This window comes from Heptranchias perlo, unplaced genomic scaffold (assembly GCF_035084215.1).
Source record: "Heptranchias perlo isolate sHepPer1 unplaced genomic scaffold, sHepPer1.hap1 HAP1_SCAFFOLD_513, whole genome shotgun sequence".
Classification (NCBI taxonomy): Eukaryota; Metazoa; Chordata; class Chondrichthyes; order Hexanchiformes; family Hexanchidae; genus Heptranchias; species Heptranchias perlo.
The window spans coordinates 30963-51419 of NW_027139530.1; the positions used below are offsets into that span (position 1 = coordinate 30963).

The following is a 20457-nucleotide window of genomic DNA, read 5'->3' on the forward strand; positions in this document are numbered from 1 at the left end:
TGATGTCTGTCCTGAATTATCCATTTTATCCCTACACTGTGTTAGTTCCTCCAATAATCCCTGCTGTCTGTCCTGAATTAATCCATTTTATCACGACACTGTGTTATTTCCTCCAATAATCCCTGCTGTCTGTCCTGAATTAATCCATTTTATCCCTACACTGTGTTATTTCCTCCAATATTCCCTGCTGTCTGTCCTGAATTAATCCATTTTATCACTACACTGTGTTATTTCCTCCAATATTCCCTGCTGTCTGTCCTGAATTAATCCATTTTATCCCTACACTGTGTTATTTCCTCCAATAATCCCTGCTGTCTGTCCTGAATTAATCCGTTTTATCCCTACACTGTGTTATTTCCTCCAATATTCCCTGCTGTCTGTCCTGAATTAATCCATTTTATCCCTACACTGTGTTATTTCCTCCAATAATCCCTGCTGTCTGTCCTGAATTAATCCATTTTATCCCTCCACTGTGTTATTTCCTCCAATAATCCCTGCTGTCTGTCCTGAATTATCCATTTTATCCCTACACTGTGTGATTTCCTCCAATATTCCCTGATGTCTGTCCTGAATTAATCCATTTTATCCCTACACTGTGTTACTTCCTCCAATAATCCCTGCTGTCTGTCCTGAATTATCCATTTTATCCCTACACTGTGTTACTTCCTCCAATATTCCCTGCTGTCTGTCCTGAATTAATCCATTTTATCCCTACACTGTGTTATTTCCTCCAATATTCCCTGCTGTCTGTCCTGAATTAATCCATTTTATCCCTACACTGTGTTATTCCCTCCAATATTCCCTGCTGTCTGTCCTGAATTAATCCATTTTATCCCTACACTGTGTTATTTCCTCCAATAATCCCTGCTGTCTGTCCTGAATTAATCCATTTTATCCCTCCACTGTGTTATTTCCTCCAATAATCCCTGCTGTCTGTCCTGAATTATCCATTTTATCCCTACACTGTGTTATTTCCTCCAATATTCCCTGCTGTCTGTCCTGAATTAATCCATTTTATCCCTACACTGTGTTATTTCCTCCAATAATCCCTGCTGTCTGTCCTGAATTAATCCATTTTATCCCGACACTGTGTTATTTCCTCCAATAATCCCTGCTGTCTGTCCTGAATTAATCCATTTTATCCCGACACTGTGTTATTTCCTCCAATAATCCCTGCTGTCTGTCCTGAATTAATCCATTTTATCCCTACACTGTGTTATTTCCTCCAATAATCCCTGCTGTCTGTCCTGAATTAATCCATTTTATCCCTACACTGTGTTATTTCCTCCAATATTCCCTGCTGTCTGTCCTGAATTAATCCATTTTATCCCTACACTGTGTTATTTCCTCCAATATTCCCTGCTGTCTGTCCTGAATTTATCCATTTTATCCCTACACTGTGTTATTCCCTCCAATAATCCCTGCTGTCTGTCCTGAATTTATCCATTTTATCCCTACACTGTGTTATTCCCTCCAATATTCCCTGCTGTCTGTCCTGAATTAATCCATTTTATCCCTACACTGTGTTATTTCCTCCAATATTCCCTGCTGTCTGTCCTGAATTAATCCATTTGATCCCGACACTGTGTTATTTCCTCCAATAATCCCTGCTGTCTGTCCTGAATTAATCCATTTTATCCCCACACTGTGTTATTTCCTCCAATATTCCCTGCTGTCTGCCCTGAATTAATCCATTTTATCCCTACACTGTGTTATTTCCTCCAATAATCCCTGCTGTCTGTCCTGAATTAATCCATTTTATCCCCACACTGTGTTATTCCCTCCAATAATCCCTGCTGTCTGTCCTGAATTCATCCATTTTATCCCTACACTGTGTTATTTCCTCCAATAATCCCTGCTGTCTGTCCTGAATTAATCCATTTTATCCCTACACTGTGTTATTCCCTCCAATATTCCCTGCTGTCTGTCCTGAATTAATCCATTTTATCCCTACACTGTGTTATTCCCTCCAATAATCCCTGCTGTCTGTCCTGAATTAATCCATTTTATCCCTACACTGTGTTATTCCCTCCAATAATCCCTGCTGTCTGTCCTGAATTAATCCATTTTATCCCTACACTGTGTTATTCCCTCCAATATTCCCTGCTGTCTGTCCTGAATTAATCCATTTTATCCCTACACTGTGTTATTCCCTCCAATATTCCCTGCTGTCTGTCCTGAATTAATCCATTTTATCCCTACACTGTGTTATTTCCTCCAATAATCCCTGCTGTCTGTCCTGAATTAATCCATTTTATCCCTACACTGTGTTATTCCCTCCAATAATCCCTGCTGTCTGTCCTGAATTAATCCATTTTATCCCTACACTGTGTTATTTCCTCCAATAATCCCTGCTGTCTGTCCTGAATTAATCCATTTTATCCCTACACTGTGTTATTTCCTCCAATATTCCCTGCTGTCTGTCCTGAATTAATCCATTTTATCCCTACACTGTGTTATTTCCTCCAATATTCCCTGCTGTCTGTCCTGAATTAATCCATTTTATCCCTACACTGTGTTATTTCCTCCAATATTCCCTGCTGTCTGTCCTGAATTAATCCATTTTATCCCTACACTGTGTTATTTCCTCCAATAATCCCTGCTGTCTGTCCTGAATTAATACATTTTATCCCTACACTGTGTTATTCCCTCCAATATTCCCTGCTGTCTGTCCTGAATTAATCCATTTTATCCCTACACTGTGTTATTTCCTCCAATATTCCCTGCTGTCTGTCTAGAATTAATCCATTTTATCCCTACACTGTGTTATTCCCTCCAATAATCCCTGCTGTCTGTCCTGAATTAATCCATTTTATCCCTACACTGTGTTATTCCCTCCAATATTCCCTGCTGTCTGTCTAGAATTAATCCATTTTATCCCTACACTGTGTTATTCCCTCCAATATTCCCTGCTGTCTGTCCTGAATTAATCCATTTTATCCCTACACTGTGTTATTTCCTCCAATAATCCCTGCTGTCTGTCCTGAATTAATCCATTTTATCCCTACACTGTGTTATTTCCTCCAATAATCCCTGCTGTCTGTCCTGAATTAATCCATTTTATCCCTACACTGTGTTATTTCCTCCAATATTCCCTGCTGTCTGTCCTGAATTAATCCATTTTATCCCTACACTGTGTTATTCCCTCCAATATTCCCTGCTGTCTGTCCTGAATTAATCCATTTTATCCCTACACTGTGTTATTCCCTCCAATAATCCCTGCTGTCTGTCCTGAATTAATCCATTTTATCCCTACACTGTGTTATTTCCTCCAATATTCCCTGCTGTCTGTCCTGAATTAATCCATTTTATCCCTACACTGTGTTATTCCTTCCAATATTCCCTGCTGTCTGTCCTGAATTAATCCATTTTATCCCTACACTGTGTTATTTCCTCCAATAATCCCTGCTGTCTGTCCTGAATTAATCCATTTTATCCCTACACTGTGTTATTCCCTCCAATATTCCCTGCTGTCTGTCCTGAATTAATCCATTTTATCCCTACACTGTGTTATTTCCTCCAATAATCCCTGCTGTCTGTCCTGAATTAATCCATTTTATCCCTACACTGTGTTATTCCCTCCAATATTCCCTGCTGTCTGTCCTGAATTAATCCATTTTATCCCTACACTGTGTTATTCCCTCCAATATTCCCTGCTGTCTGTCCTGAATTAATCCATTTTATCCCTACACTGTGTTATTCCCTCCAATAATCCCTGCTGTCTGTCCTGAATTAATCCATTTTATCCCTACACTGTGTTATTTCCTCCAATATTCCCTGCTGTCTGTCCTGAATTAATCCATTTTATCCCTACACTGTGTTATTCCCTCCAATATTCCCTGCTGTCTGTCCTGAATTAATCCATTTTATCCCTACACTGTGTTATTTCCTCCAATAATCCCTGCTGTCTGTCCTGAATTAATCCATTTTATCCCTACACTGTGTTATTCCCTCCAATATTCCCTGCTGTCTGTCCTGAATTAATCCATTTTATCCCTACACTGTGTTATTCCCTCCAATATTCCCTGCTGTCTGTCCTGAATTAATCCATTTTATCCCTACACTGTGTTATTCCCTCCAATATTCCCTGCTGTCTGTCCTGAATTAATCCATTTTATCCCTACACTGTGTTATTCCCTCCAATATTCCCTGCTGTCTGTCCTGAATTAATCCATTTTATCCCTACACTGTGTTATTCCCTCCAATATTCCCTGCTGTCTGTCCTGAATTAATCCATTTTATCCCTACACTGTGTTGTTCCCTCCAATATTCCCTGCTGTCTGTCCTGAATTAATCCATTTTATCCCTACACTGTGTTATTCCCTCCAATATTCCCTGCTGTCTGTCCTGAATTAATCCATTTTATCCCTACACTGTGTTATTCCCTCCAATAATCCCTGCTGTCTGTCCTGAATTAATCCATTTTATCCCTACACTGTGTTATTTCCTCCAATAATCCCTGCTGTCTGTCCTGAATTAATCCATTTTATCCCTACACTGTGTTATTCCCTCCAATAATCCCTGCTGTCTGTCCTGAATTAATCCATTTTATCCCTACACTGTGTTATTCCCTCCAATATTCCCTGCTGTCTGTCCTGAATTAATCCATTTTATCCCTACACTGTGTTATTCCCTCCAATATTCCCTGCTGTCTGTCCTGAATTAATCCATTTTATCCCTACACTGTGTTGTTCCCTCCAATATTCCCTGCTGTCTGTCCTGAATTAATCCATTTTATCCCTACACTGTGTTATTCCCTCCAATATTCCCTGCTGTCTGTCCTGAATTAATCCATTTTATCCCTACACTGTGTTATTCCCTCCAATATTCCCTGCTGTCTGTCCTGAATTAATCCATTTTATCCCTACACTGTGTTGTTCCCTCCAATATTCCCTGCTGTCTGTCCTGAATTAATCCATTTTATCCCTACACTGTGTTATTCCCTCCAATATTCCCTGCTGTCTGTCCTGAATTAATCCATTTTATCCCTACACTGTGTTGTTCCCTCCAATATTCCCTGCTGTCTGTCCTGAATTAATCCATTTTATCCCTACACTGTGTTATTCCCTCCAATATTCCCTGCTGTCTGTCCTGAATTAATCCATTTTATCCCTACACTGTGTTATTCCCTCCAATAATCCCTGCTGTCTGTCCTGAATTAATCCATTTTATCCCTACACTGTGTTATTCCCTCCAATATTCCCTGCTGTCTGTCCTGAATTAATCCATTTTATCCCTACACTGTGTTATTTCCTCCAATATTCCCTGCTGTCTGTCCTGAATTAATCCATTTTATCCCTACACTGTGTTATTCCCTCCAATAATCCCTGCTGTCTGTCCTGAATTAGTCCATTTTATCCCTACACTGTGTTATTTCCTCCAATATTCCCTGCTGTCTGTCCTGAATTAATCCATTTTATCCCTACACTGTGTTATTTCCTCCAATATTCCCTGCTGTCTGTCCTGAATTAATCCATTTTATCCCTACACTGTGTTATTTCCTCCAATAATCCCTGCTGTCTGTCCTGAATTAATCCATTTTATCCCTGCACTGTGTTATTTCCTCCAATAATCCCTGCTGTCTGTCCTGAATTAATCCATTTTATCCCTACACTGTGTTATTCCCTCCAATAATCCCTGCTGTCTGTCCTGAATTAATCCATTTTATCCTGACACTGTGTTATTCCCTCCAATAATCTCTGCTGTCTGTCCTGAATTAATCCATTTTATCCCTACACTGTGTTATTCCCTCCAATATTCCCTGCTGTCTGTCCTGAATTAATCCATTTTATCCCTACACTGTGTTATTTCCTCCAATATTCCCTGCTGTCTGTCCTGAATTAATCCATTTTATCCCTACACTGTGTTATTCCCTCCAATATTCCCTGCTGTCTGTCCTGAATTAATCCATTTTATCCCTACACTGTGTTATTCCCTCCAATATTCCCTGCTGTCTGTCCTGAATTAATCCATTTTATCCCTACACTGTGTTATTCCCTCCAATATTCCCTGCTGTCTGTCCTGAATTAATCCATTTTATCCCTACACTGTGTTATTCCCTCCAATATTCCCTGCTGTCTGTCCTGAATTAATCCATTTTATCCCTACACTGTGTTATTCCCTCCAATATTCCCTGCTGTCTGTCCTGAATTAATCCATTTTATCCCTACACTGTGTTATTCCCTCCAATATTCCCTGCTGTCTGTCCTGAATTAATCCATTTTATCCCTACACTGTGTTATTCCCTCCAATATTCCCTGCTGTCTGTCCTGAATTAATCCATTTTATCCCTACACTGGGTTATTCCCTCCAATATTCCCTCCTCTTTGTCCTTTATTAAAGTCCAGTTTTTCCCTCGAGTTTGACATCAATCAGGTTTAAAATTGATGCAGAGTTTCAGCCAATGAGGGAGATCCGGGCTCAGCCCCGCCCACTCGGTGCCGCAAGTCCCGCCCCTCACCCGCTCCCATTGGTTGGAGGACCAACCGCCCGCTCGGTCCTCCAGCCCCTCTCCGCTCTTCCTATTGGTCCGGAGCTCCCGTCAATCACCCGGGCAGTGTGAGCTGAGCATGCGCGGCGGGCGGGGAGTGAGGCCGAGATCGTGTCGGCAACAGGTGAGAGATGGGCGGGGGGAGCGGGTTAATAAACCCCGGGGGAGGGGGCGGGGGCTTCACAAACCCCGAGTGCGGCCCCGGGCCCGAATATCAAACAGTGAACATTCTCCTCTCTCTCTCTACACTCCGGGGGCTCCGGTTTCGATCAGACCCGAAACTCAACACACGGCCCGCGGCCTCCGAGCATGCGCAATGTCAGCGTCAAACCTCGTGACTCATCGAATCAGGGAGCGTCTGTCAATGAAGGAGAAATGGTGATCGGTCAGGGAGCGTCTGTAAATGAAGGAGAAATGGTGATCGGTCAGGGAGCGTCTGTAAATGAATGAGAAATGGTGATCGGTCAGGGAGCGTCTCTAAATGAAGGAGAAATGGTGATCGGTCAGGGAGCGTCTGTAAATGAAGGAGAAATGGTGATCGGTCAGGGAACATCGGAGAACATTTGAGGATCGGGACAGGAGGAGGCCATTCAGCCCCTCGTGCCTGCTCCGCCATTTGATAAGATCATGTCCGATCTGTGATCTAACTCCATATACCCGCCTTTGGCCCATATCCCTTCATACCTTTGGTTGCTAAAAAGCTATCTATCTCACATTTAAATTTAGCAATTGAGCTCGTATCAATTGCCGTTTGCGGAAGAGAGTTCCAAACTTCTACCACCCTTTGTGTGTCGAAATGTTTTCTAATCTCACTCCTGAAAGGTCTGGCTCCAATATTTAGTCTGTGCCCCCTACTCCTAGAATCCCCAACCAGCGGAAATAGTTTCTCTCTATCCACCCGATCTGTTCCCCTTAATATCTTATAAACTTCGATCAGATCACCCCTTAACCTTCGAAACTCGAGAGAATACAACCCCAATTTGTGTAATCTCTCCTCGTAACTTCAGCCTTGAAGTCCTGGTATCATTCTGCATCGATAAATGAATGAGAAATGGTGATCGGTCAGGGATCGTCTGTAAATGAATGAGAAATGGTGATCGGTCAGGGAGAGTCTGTGAATGAAGGAGAAATGGTGATCGGTCAGGGATCGTTTGTAAATGAATGAGAAATGGTGATCGGTCAGGGAGAGTCTGTGAATGAAGGAGAAATGGTGATCGGTCAGGGATCGTTTGTAAATGAATGAGAAATGGTGATCGGTCAGGGAGAGTCTGCAAATGAAGGAGAAATGGTGATCGGTCAGGGATCGTTTGTAAATGAATGAGAAATGGTGATCGGTCAGGGATCGTTTGTAAATGAATGAGAAATGGTGATCGGTCAGGGAGAGTCTGTGAATGAAGGAGAAATGGTGATCGGTCAGGGATCGTTTGTAAATGAATGAGAAATGGTGATCGGTCAGGGAGAGTCTGCAAATGAATGAGAAATGGTGATCGGTCAGGGAGAGTCTGTAAATGAAGGAGAAATGGTTATCGGTCAGGAAGAGTCTGCAAATGAAGGAGAAATGGTGATCGGTCAGGGAGAGTCTGTAAATGAATGAGAAATGGTGATCGGTCAGGGAGAGTCTGTGAATGAAGGAGAAATGGTGATCGGTCAGGGAGCGTCTGTGAATGAAGGAGAAATGGTGATCGGTCAGGGAGCGTCTTTAAATGAAGGAGAAATGGTGATCGGTCAGGGAGAGTCTGTAAATGAAGGAGAAATGGTGATCGGTCAGGGAGCGTCTGCAAATGAAGGAGAAATGGTGATCAGTCAGGGAGAGTCTGCAAATGAAGGAGAAATGGTGATCTCTCTATCTTCAGTCATCTAGGGAGCTCCAGCTTTGGATGCTGTTCCTTTCCTCCTCGTGGGAATCTGTCTACTCTGTACCCAAACCCACTCCTCCTTGAAGGCCTCCCACTGTTCAATTACTGTTCTGCCTGCCAATTTTTGATTCCAATCCACCTGGACAAGATCCCTTTTTGACTCACTGGAATTATCCCTCCTCCAGTTAAGAATTTTCACATTTGACTGTCCCCTGTCCTTTTCCATAACTGTTCCAAACCGAATGAGATTATGATCACTGCTGCCCCACTGAAAGATGCTCCACCTGCCCCACTTCATTCTCCACACCGAGCCCACTGCTGTACTCACATTCACTCTCTCGCGCTCTCTCACATTCGCTCTCTCGCGCTCTCTCACATTCGCTCTCTCGCGCTCTCACATTCGCTCTCTCGCGCTCTCTCACATTCGCTCTCTCGCGCTCTCTCACATTCGCTCCCTCGCGCTCTCTCACATTCGCTCTCTCGCGCTCTCTCACATTCGCTCTCTCGCGCTCTCACATTCGCTCTCTCGCGCTCTCTCACAATCGCTCTCTCGCGCTCTCTCACAATCACTCTCTCGCGCTCTCTCACATTCACTCTCTCGCGCTCTCCCACATTCCCTCTCTCGCGCTCTCTCACATTCACTCTCTCGCGCTCTCCCACATTCACTCTCTCACGTTCACTCTCTCACATTCGCTCTCTCGCATTCGCTCTCACGCGCTCTCTCGCATTCGCTCTCTCGCGCTCTCTCACATTCGCTCTCTCGCCCTTTCACTCATGGTTTAGGACCACTGAAAGATGATGCGATGGGTTTGGATTTCAGCACACGGAGGAGGGAGACTGTATGGGATGGGGATTTACAGCTTTGAGGAATAAGAGAGGAAAGAAAGTTCCATAGAAAGTAGAGTTATCTGATATAAATTTCTATCCTGTACTTACAGTGATAACTTTTATAAACTCCTTTTACAGGGTACTAGAAGGGGAGGATTTGCAGACAGGAAACTCAAACCAAAGATCATGTCAAGATCTGACAGAGTCACTCGATTCATCAGGACCTGAATATCAACGGCCTTTGAATGTGGAAGGAGAAATGTTTGTCTGTTCTATCTGTGGGAGAAGATTTCAAACATCAGTGTGAGTGGGAAAGCACCGAGACACACACACCCGAGTGAGAGTGTTCCAGTGCACTGACTGTGGAAAGAGCTTTAACCAGTTACACAGCCCGAAAAAACATCGCACCATTCACAGCGGGGAGAAACCGTACACGTGTTCTGTGTGTGGACGAGGCTTCAACTGATCGTCCAACCTGGAGAGACACAAGGACACCCGGACCACGGAGAAACCGTGGAAATGTGGGGACTGTGGGAAGGGATTCAATTCCCCCTCCAGCCTGGAAATTCATCGACACAGTCACACTGGGGAGAGGCCGTTCACCTGCTCCGTGTGTGGGAAGGGATTCACTTGGTCATCCGACCTGCTGACACACCAGCGAGTTCACACTGGGGAGAGACCTTTTAAATGTTCTGACTGTGAGAAGAGGTTTAAAAGCAAAGGTATTCTGCTGACACACCAACGCACCCACACTGGGGAGAGGCCGTTCACCTGCTCCGTGTGTGGGAAGGGATTCACTCAGTCATCCGCCCTGCTGACACACCAGCGAGTTCACACTGGGGAGAGGCCATTCATCTGCTCTGTGTGTGGTAAAGGATTCACTCAGTCATCCGCCCTGCTGAAACACCAGCGAGTTCACACTGGGGAGAGACTGTTCACCTGCTCCGTGTGTGGGAAGGGATTCACTAATTCACCCCACCTTCTGAAACATCAACTTGTTCACACTATTGAGTGACCTTTTAACTCAGTGACTGTGAGAAGAGCTTTCGAAGCAGAAATGAACTGCTGACACATCAACGCATGCCCATTGGGGAGAGACTGTTCACCTGCTCCGTGTGTGGGAAGGGATTCACTCAGTCATCACACGTGCTGAGACACCAGCGAGTTCACATATGACTGCAGGGGTTGGATTCTGCTGTTAATCCCATCCAGGACTGAACCATGTTCATTCTGACAGTTGAGGTTTGTTTCTCCTGATGTTAATAACCCCTATAACTGGGCTGGAGTTTAATATTCTGGATATCTGTTAAATAAATCAGCTTTGTTTTAAACCCTTGTTGTAGATTTTGGCCTTTCCCACCTGAGTGTTTAGCATCACCTGACTGGAGCTCAGAAAGGACAATCTGGGGGGAGGATCGTCCGGTGGGAACAGAACTTCAGCCTGGACACAGTCCTTCAGGGCCACACTGAGAGGGGCAAACGGCACTTTGGTCTTTCTCGTCTCTCTTCACTGACAGCAAAGTCACTGTGCGGCGTCCAGTTTAAAAATGACCGTGGTAATTATTCTATGAAGATTTAACCTGTTTGTGTGACAGTCCTGAGTCTACCATTTTAGGCAGGCGTTAACTCATTTAAAATAAACCCATTTAAAATAAATGGGTTAAAGTCTGCATCAAAATAGCAGAGGGAGGAGTTCACAGGAGCCTGTTAACTGCTGGTACAATTATACAACAGTCATTTGATCTCCAGATAAAGAAGGACCTGCAGTGTGTTTCCAGAATTCCCGGTTTTATTGATGTGTGCGTGTTAGACAACAGGATCACTAAAAATACACGATCCGGACCATCCACAGGGTGGGAGCGATCCCGACAGTTACTCTGGGATCACTCCCACTGCGGAACTCCACCTCTGACCCTGCTGAAGGTTGCAGGCTCAGGGAGTGGGGCCTCCAGGAGTGGACTGTAAGATAGCTGACAAAGATATGCTGAGGTACCAGAGGAATCCTTACCAAGGAATCATCTGGGGTTTTACCTGTCAGTGTGGGTCCAGCGGTGAATGATTCCTGACTCCCCGAACTGTCTTACATTTAACCCAGATTGGATCAGGATGAATTCAGTTTACAGGAGAATTGGGTCAAATATCACCCACAATCGAGGGAGACAAAAGCAGCCATTAGAGAAGCTCAGAGATCTTTGGAAAAGAAGATGGTGCCCAATTCTGAGAATAATAGCAAATGTCTTTCCAGCTACGTCAGGAGTCAGAAGACCATTAAAGATGCTTTCGGGCCACTGAAAGACAGTTCAGGACAGATTCCCGGGCTATGGCAGAGCTGTTGAATGACTATTTCTCATCAGTCTACACTCCTATGGATGATGTTCAGATTCCAGCTGTGGGATGTGCTGTCAACAATAACATCATAAATATTAAAATAGAAAGGGATGTCACTTTGGATAAAATATGAACTCTCAAAATGCATTGTGCTCCAGGTCCAGATGATATCCACCCCCGGGTGTTTAAAGAGATGGGACGGGTGCTCTGTGAGCCCCTTGCCTGTATCTTCAACAGCTCAATAGAGTCAGGGATTGTCCCCTGAGATTGGAAGGGAGCTCATGTAGTTCCCATTTTCATTAAAGGGGACAAATCAGAGCCGGGGAATGACAGGCCCATCAGTGTGACCTCGATCAGAGGGAAGATGCTTGAAGGGATCCTAAGAGATGCTGTTTATGATCACGGGGAAAGAGAGGGAGCCATTAGAGATACTCAACACGGCTTCTGGGAAAGAAAATGGTGTCTTACAAACTTGCTTGAGTTTTTTGAAGAAGTTGCTGGGTTAGTGGATGAGGGTAATCCGGTTCACATTGTCTATCTCAGGGATGTCAAACTCATTTCCTGTGGTGAACCTGACCCGATATCCTGGCACTTGGCCTGGGCCACATTCAGCAAAAGTTATTAAACTAGAAATAGATGAAGATGAACTGTATTGGAATTTACTTACATTTAGATTTTATTTACAGCTACTGCTGCTCCCGATACCTGGCACCTCTGAGCTTGAACTATTGCACCAACATTTAGAGTAAATGACTGGGCTGAGGCCTGTCTTGGATAAAAACATGAGGACCACTTGTCATTACAGAACTGTGTGCCCCAAACACTAACCGTGGAAGTGAATTCCACAGACTGCCTACTCCCTATGTAAAGAAGTTTCTCTTGACTACTGCTCTAAAACAGAGAGTGGGGTTAATTGTAGTGACTCACACTGTATAAGGTGGAAAGTGGGGCTCCACAAGGATTGGTTCTGGGGCCACTGTTCACAATTCACATCAATGAATTGGACTCGGGAATCGGAAGTACAATTTCAAAATTTACAGATGACACCAGATTGGCGGGGTGGGGTGGAGTTTGGATAATATTGATGAAGATTGCGACCAAATACAAAATACATGAATAAACTTGCAAAATGGGTGTATAATTGGCCGATGAATTTTAATGCAGATGACAGTGAAGTGGAGCATTTTGGTAGCAAGAATTTGGAAATTGTGCCCTGTATCCCCAAGTCCAAGTCATTAATGTATATCAAGGAAAGCAGTGGTCCCAGCACCGACCCCTGGGGAACACCACTGTACACCTCCCTCCATTCCGAAAAACAACCGTTCACCACTACACTCTGTTTCCTGTTATTTAGCCAATTATGTATCCATGCTGCTACTTCCCCTTTTATTCCATGGGCTTCAATCTTGATGACAAACCCATTATGCGGCACTTTATCTGACGCCTTTTCGAAGTCCATACACACCACATTAACTGCATTGCCCTCATCTCCTCTCTGTTACCTCATCAAAAAACTGTATCAATTTAATTAAACACGATTTGCCTTTAACAAATCCGTGCTGGCTTTCCCTAATCCTTGTCCAATTGACTGCTAATTCTGTCCCGGATTATCGTTGCTGGAACTTTCTCCACTTCCGAGGTTAAACTGACTGGTCAGTAGTTGCTGGATTTTTTCTTTCACCCTTTCTTGAACAGGGGTGTAACATTTGCAATTCTCCAGTCCTCTGGCATCACCCCCATATCTAAGGATGTTTGGAGGTTTTTTGCCAGGACCTCTGCAATTTCCACCGTTACTTCCCTCAGCAACCGAGGATGCATCCCATCCGGACCAGATGACGTATCTACTTTAAGTGCAGCCAGCCTTTCCAGTACCTCCTCTTTATAAATTTTTAGCCAATCCAGTGTCTCTACAACATCTTCCTTTACTGACACTCTGGCAGCGTCTTCTTCCTTGGGAAAGACAGATGCAATGTATTTATTTAGTATCTCCGCCACGCCCACTGCCTCCCACTGCTACTAATTCGTTATAATCTGGGCCAGTGGTGCAATGGATAACGCATTAGGTTCGATTCCTACCTGGCTTGGATTTTTTAATGCAAAATTTTATGGCCTTCAATACCTTGCAAGCTGTCCGACTTGGTGGTGCTGCCTGGCTCCATACCTGGTAAGTGCCTTCTCAGTGCAGCAAGCAGTGCATCAGTGTCATAATCTGAAGGGCTTGAATTCAATCTTCAGAGAAGGCATCAAGGATTACGAAGCTTTTTTTCCATCTCTCACCTCATCTTTCCATCTTTGCTGCATTGCAAAATCAAGAACTTTTGCACATCAAAAGATTTGCTGCCCCTTGATCTCTCTGTACCCAAACACACAGTGAAGTTTAGGAAGTCCATGGGCGATGGACTCACTGACAACACTCTTGTTTCTGTATAATTGCACCAAGACAAACGGTGAGTGGAGAATATAATCAACGATCCCGCTACTTCTCACAGGCCAAGTGAGCGCTCCACCAGTTGAGCTAATTCCTCGTTTGCTGTTTGTAAATCGCCCCTCACAGTTCCTGCCTCACTCTCGCCTTCAAGCTGCTCCAAGACCAGCAGAGAAATCTTGCCTTGGGTTGCCGCTCCCTGAATATATTAAATACTTTGCTCCAATCGGCGGTATCGAGCATCAGCAAGTGAGGAACAGCAGAACGGGAAGCCACAGTAATCATGAGTGATGCTGAGAAGAGCCCGAGCCTTCGGAAGGAAGACGAGGTCACCGGAAAGCAACAGCCGCCCGAGCTCGAGGAGCAGCGAGAGCCCTGACTGACTGACTGATCGAAGACCATTTTGCCTGAAATTGAGGGCGATTTGAAGTGTTGCTGCTCAAAGGCACTCCCTGCTGGTGAGCAGAGGGAAATGCTCGAGTGAAACAGCCGTGCTCGGGCAGACACAGAAAGCCTTTTGGTTTTGGAAAGGAAAAGTGGTGTCCTGTGCCTGAGTGGCAACATGTTAATCTGTGAGCTGCCTGTCAAGTTCAGAGAGTGACCTTGAGGTAATTGCTGCTTATTCCAAAATGACACTCACTCCTTCGAGCCGGAATTGAACCAGCGACCTAAGGATGACTTTATTTTGTTTAATTCACTACAGTCCTCCGCTCTACCAGCTGAGCTATCGAAGGGAAGTGATAAACAGTGCTGTCTTTGGTGATTGTTCACCGTGCGCCTGTTGACACGTTCAGACTCGTGGAGTCCGGTGCTGATCGAAGACTTCTTTTGCCTGAAAGCGAGAGCTGAGTGTTTTGAAGTCTTGCTGCTCAAAAGCGCTCCCTGCTGGTGAGCAGAGGCAGAGCAGCCTTGTTTGGGCAGACACAGAAAGTTTTCAGGTTTGAGAAAGGAAAAGAGACGTCCTGTGCCTTCATGGCAACATGTTAATCTGTGAGGTGCCTGTAAAGTTCAGAGAGCGACCTTGAACTAATTGCTGCTTATTGCAAAATCACGCGTTCTCCTTCGAGCAGGAATTGAACAAATGACGGAAGGATGACTTTGTCTTATTTTCCACGACAGTCTTGTCGCTCGACCAGCTGAGGTATCGAAGGGAAGCGGAAAAATGTTTCACTTTGGTGATTGTTCACCGTGCACCTTTGACACACCCGGACTCGTGGATTCCAGTGCTCATGACTGAGGCTGACTCGGTACCTGCTCATACCGCAGTGCTGTGGGAGTGGGAGCTGCTCCGTGTTCTCCACAGCCTGGGCCAGTGACACAATGAATAATGGGACTGATTATTGATCTGGAGATTGTGGGTTCAAGTTTACGGAGGGTGTAAAGTGGGAGGCCGGGCCTGGAGAGCATTGGAATAGTCGAGTCTGGAGGTAAACAAAGGCACGGATGAGGGTTTCAGCAGCAGAACATCATTCTGGAAGTTGGGATTTGTTTCTGCTGATGTTAATAACCGCTATAACTGGGCTGAAATTCAATATTCTGGATCTCTGTCAAATAAATCAACTTTGTTTCAAACAGAATGGGTCAATTACTTGATGAATTCAAGATAAGAGACTAATTGATGTCCTCATTACCGATTATTTTGCCTTTTCTCCTTTCTCACTGGAGATTATTTCAGTTCTCATACCTTCAATTACTCTCATGGCCAAGTCCCAGCTCCCCGGTCCTTCCCGAGTGCCTCTCCCAGCCTTGGGATCCAGGGAAGGTATCAGTAATGTACCCGGGATCACTAAACACAAAACCCAGTCTGTGAATCACTTTCAGCTACTGGACTTATCGTGTGTCCCACAGCATCTCTCTCACCTTCGATGTGTGAATAGAGCATCAGGCCTGGGAATCTCGTCTTAAATTTAAATACACTCAGCAAATGTATTTAACAAAATACAAACAAGTAAACACATCACGGCCCAATAATCCAGCACTAAATTCAAAGGAGTAAGTCTGTTATCAAACTCCTTGAGTGGACAGAATAAAGAAAAATCCCAACTCTGAGATCCCCTCGAATCCTTTGCAAATTCCTCACAAATCTTGACAATAATCAACAAGTCTAATTGAATGTTGACCTTTATCTCGAGTGGGGTTGGAATACAGAAGTGATGCTTCAGTTGTAATGAACCTTGGTCAGACCCCACCTGGAGAACTGGGCACCGAACCGAGGGAGAGATAAATCGGCCTTAGAAAAGGTACAGTGCAGATTCACCAGAATGATGCCGGGGTTAAAAGGGTTAAATTATGAGGAGAGGTGGCATAAACTTGGTTTTTATTCCCATAAGTTTAGAACATTGAGATGTGACCTCATCGAGGTGTTTAAAATAATAAAGGGATTCAATAAGGGAGATACAGAGAAATGATTTCTTCTGGAGGGGAATCCAGAACAAGAGTCATAAGAAATAGGAGCAGGAGTGGGCCATACGGCCCCTCGAGGCTGCTCTGCCATTCAGTCAGAACATGGCTGATCTTCGACCTTAACTCCACTTTCCTGCCTGATTCCTTGATTCCCTTGGTGTCCAAAAATCTCTCGATCTCATTCTTGAATATACTCAATGACGGAGCATCCACAGCCCTCTGAGGTGGAGAATTCCAAATATTCACAATCCTCTGAATGAATAATTTTTTCTTCATCTCAGTCCTAAATGGCTGATCCCTTATCCTGAGACTATGCCCCTTAGTTCTAGACTCTCCAGCAAGGAGAAACAGCCTCTCAGCATCTATCCTGTCAAGCCCTCCAAGAATTTTAGACGTTTCAATGAGATCACCTCTCATTCTTCTAAACTCCAGAGAATATAGGGCCATTCTGCTCAATCTCTCCTCATACAAGAACCCTCTCATCCCAGGAATCAATCTAGTGAACCTTTGTTGCACCCCCTCTAAGGCAAGTATATCCTTCCTCAGGTAAGGAGACCAAAACTGTACACAGTACTCCAGGTGTGGTCTCACCAAAGCCCGATATAATTGCAGCAAGGCTCCCTTACTCTTATTCTCCAACCCACTTGCAATAAAGGCCAACATAAGATTTGCTTTCCTAATTGTTTGCTGCACCTGCATATTAACTTTCTGTGATCCGTGTACAAGGACACACAAATCCCTCTGAACACCAACATTTCATGGTCTCTCACCTGTTCAAAAAATATTCTGCTTTTCTATTCTTCCGACCAAAGTGAATAATTTCACATTTCCCCACATTATACTCCATCTGCCACCTTCTTGATAATCTTAAAATTCGAGCTCGGTCATTTACGAGCAAAATAAGATGGCAATTTTTCACACAAAGGGTGGTGGAAATCTCAAGCTCAACTCCCCAAAAGGCTGTGGATGCTGGGGGTAATTAAAATTTTCAATATTGAGATCGATAGATTTGTGTTGTGTGAGGGTTGAAAGGGATATGAAGCAAAGAAGAGCAAATGGAGTTGTGGTACAGATTAGTCCTGATCCAATTGAACGGCGGAGTGGGCTTCAGGGGCTAAATGGCTAATTCCAGTTCCTGAAACAAGTCACTGACACCAATCTCATCCACTCTGATATAAACCAATCCCACAGTCACTGACACCAATCACCTCCACTCTGATATAAACCAATCCCACAGTCACTGACACCAATCACCTCCACTCTGATATAAACCAACCCCACAGTCACTGACACCAATCTCCTCCACTCTGATATAAACCAACCCCACAGTCACTGACACCAATCTCACTGAATGGTGGAACAGGATCGAGGGGCTGAATGGCCTACTCCTGTTCCTAATGTTCCGATGTCACACTGAAGTTGCTAACATTCCTCTTCACAGTTCTTAATGCTCCCGATCTTGATGCTGTCAGGAAATGTTGATCTGATCCCCTTGTACCCAAGCCCAGGTCATTGCTCCATACTGAGAAGAGCAATGGCCCCAACACTGCCCCTGGGGGACACCACTGTTTACATCCCCACAGTCTGAAAAACATCCATTAACCAATACTCTGCCCTTTATCAAACTTCCCATCCACACTGACCCACTCCCTGTAATACCGTGAGCTTTAATCTGATCAACAAGCCTCCTGTCCGGCATCTGATCAAACACTTTTTAACAATCCATCTTCACAACATCCATTGCATTTTATCCCGACACTGTGTTATTTCCTCCAATAATCCCTGCTGTCTGTCCTGAATTAATCCATTTTATCCCTACACTGTGTTATTTCCTCCAATAATCCCTGCTGTCTGTCCTGAATTAATCCATTTTATCCCCACACTGTGTTATTTCCTCCAATAATCCCTGCTGTCTGTCCTGAATTAATCCATTTTATCCCTACATTGTGTTATTTCCTCCAATAATCCCTGCTGTCTGTCCTGAATTAATCCATTTTATCCCTACACTGTGTTATTTCCTCCAATAATCCCTGCTGTCTGTCCTGAATTAATCCATTTTATCCCTACACTGTGTTATTTCCTCCAATATTCCCTGCTGTCTGTCCTGAATTAATCCATTTTATCCCTACACTGTGTTATTTCCTCCAATAATCCCTGCTGTCTGTCCTGAATTAATCCATTTTATCCCTACACTGTGTTATTCCCTCCAATAATCCCTGCTGTCTGTCCTGAATTTATCCATTTTATCCCTACACTGTGTTATTCCCTCCAATAATCCCTGCTGTCTGTCCTGAATTAATCCATTTTATCCCGACACTGTGTTATTCCCTCCAATAATCCCTGCTGTCTGTCCTGAATTAATCCATTTTATCCCGACACTGTGTTATTCCCTCCAATAATCCCTGCTGTCTGTCCTGAATTAATCCATTTTATCCCGACACTGTGTTATTTCCTCCAATAATCCCTGCTGTCTGTCCTGAATTAATCCATTTTATCCCTACACTGTGTTATTCCCTCCAATATTCCCTGCTGTCTGTCCTGAATTAATCCATTTTATCCCGACACTGTGTTATTCCCTCCAATAATCCCTGCTGTCTGTCCTGAATTAATCCATTTTATCCCGACACTGTGTTATTCCCTCCAATAATCCCTGCTGTCTGTCCTGAATTAATCCATTTTATCCCTACACTGTGTTATTCCCTCCAATAATCCCTGCTGTCTGTCCTGAATTAATCCATTTTATCCCTACATTGTGTTATTTCCTCCAATAATCCCTGCTGTCTGTCCTGAATTAATCCATTTTATCCCTACACTGTGTTATTTCTTCCAATATTCCCTGCTGTCTGTCCTGAATTAATCCATTTTATCCCTACACTGTGTTATTTCCTCCAATATTCCCTGCTGTCTGTCCTGAATTAATCCATTTTATCCCTACACTGTGTTATTTCCTCCAATATTCCCTGCTGTCTGTCCTGAATTAATCCATTTTATCCCTACACTGTGTTATTTCCTCCAATATTCCCTGCTGTCTGTCCTGAATTAATCCATTTTATCCCTACACTGTGTTATTTCCTCCAATAATCCCTGCTGTCTGTCCTGAATTAATCCATTTTATCCCTACACTGTGTTATTTCCTCCAATATTCCCTGCTGTCTGTCCTGAATTAATCCATTTTATCCCTACACTGTGTTATTCCCTCCAATATTCCCTGCTGTCTGTCCTGAATTAATCCATTTTATCCCTACACTGTGTTATTCCCTCCAATAATCCCTGCTGTCTGTCCTGAATTAATCCATTTTATCCCTACACTGTGTTATTCCCTCCAATATTCCCTGCTGTCTGTCCTGAATTAATCCATTTTATCCCGACACTGTGTTATTTCCTCCAATATTCCCTGCTGTCTGTCCTGAATTAATCCATTTTATCCCTACACTGTGTTATTCCCTCCAATATTCCCTGCTGTCTGTCCTGAATTAATCCATTTTATCCCGTCACTGTGTTATTTCCTCCAATATTCCCTGCTGTCTGTCCTGAATTAATCCATTTTATCCCTACACTGTGTTATTCCCTCCAATATTCCCTGCTGTCTGTCCTGAATTAATCCATTATATCCCTACACTGTGTTATTTCCTCCAATAATCCCTGCTGTCTGTCCTGAATTAATCCATTTTATCCCTACACTGTGTTATTCCCTCCAATATTCCCTGCTGTCTGTCCTGAATTAATCCATTTTATCCCTACACTGTGTTATTCCCTCCAATATTCCCTGCTGTCTGTCCTGAATTAATCCATTTTATCCCTACACTGTGTTATTCCCTCCAATAATCCCTGCTGTCTGTCCTGAATTAATCCATTTTATCCCTACACTGTGTTATTCCCTCCAATATTCCCTGCTGTCTGTCCTGAATTAATCCATTTTATCCCTACACTGTGTTATTCCCGCCAATAATCCCTGCTGTCTGCCCTGAATTAATCCATTTTATCCCTACACTGTGTTATTCCCGCCAATAATCCCTGCTGTCTGTCCTGAATTAATCCATTTTATCCCTACACTGTGTTATTTCCTCCAATAATCCCTGCTGTCTGTCCTGAATTAATCCATTTTATCCCTACACTGTGTTATTCCC

The 20457-nt window shown here is 43.9% G+C and overlaps 1 non-coding gene across 1 annotated transcript; it reads right to left on the bottom strand.

Annotated features, from left to right (window-relative positions):
- Nucleotides 1-14567: 14567 nt before the first annotated feature.
- trnay-gua (transfer RNA tyrosine (anticodon GUA)) lies at nt 14568-14661 on the bottom strand. Its single transcript has 2 exons — nt 14625-14661; nt 14568-14603 (listed from the first exon to the last, which is right to left on the bottom strand). It is a non-coding gene; the product is annotated as a tRNA-Tyr (tRNA).
- Nucleotides 14662-20457: the final 5796 nt, after the last annotated feature.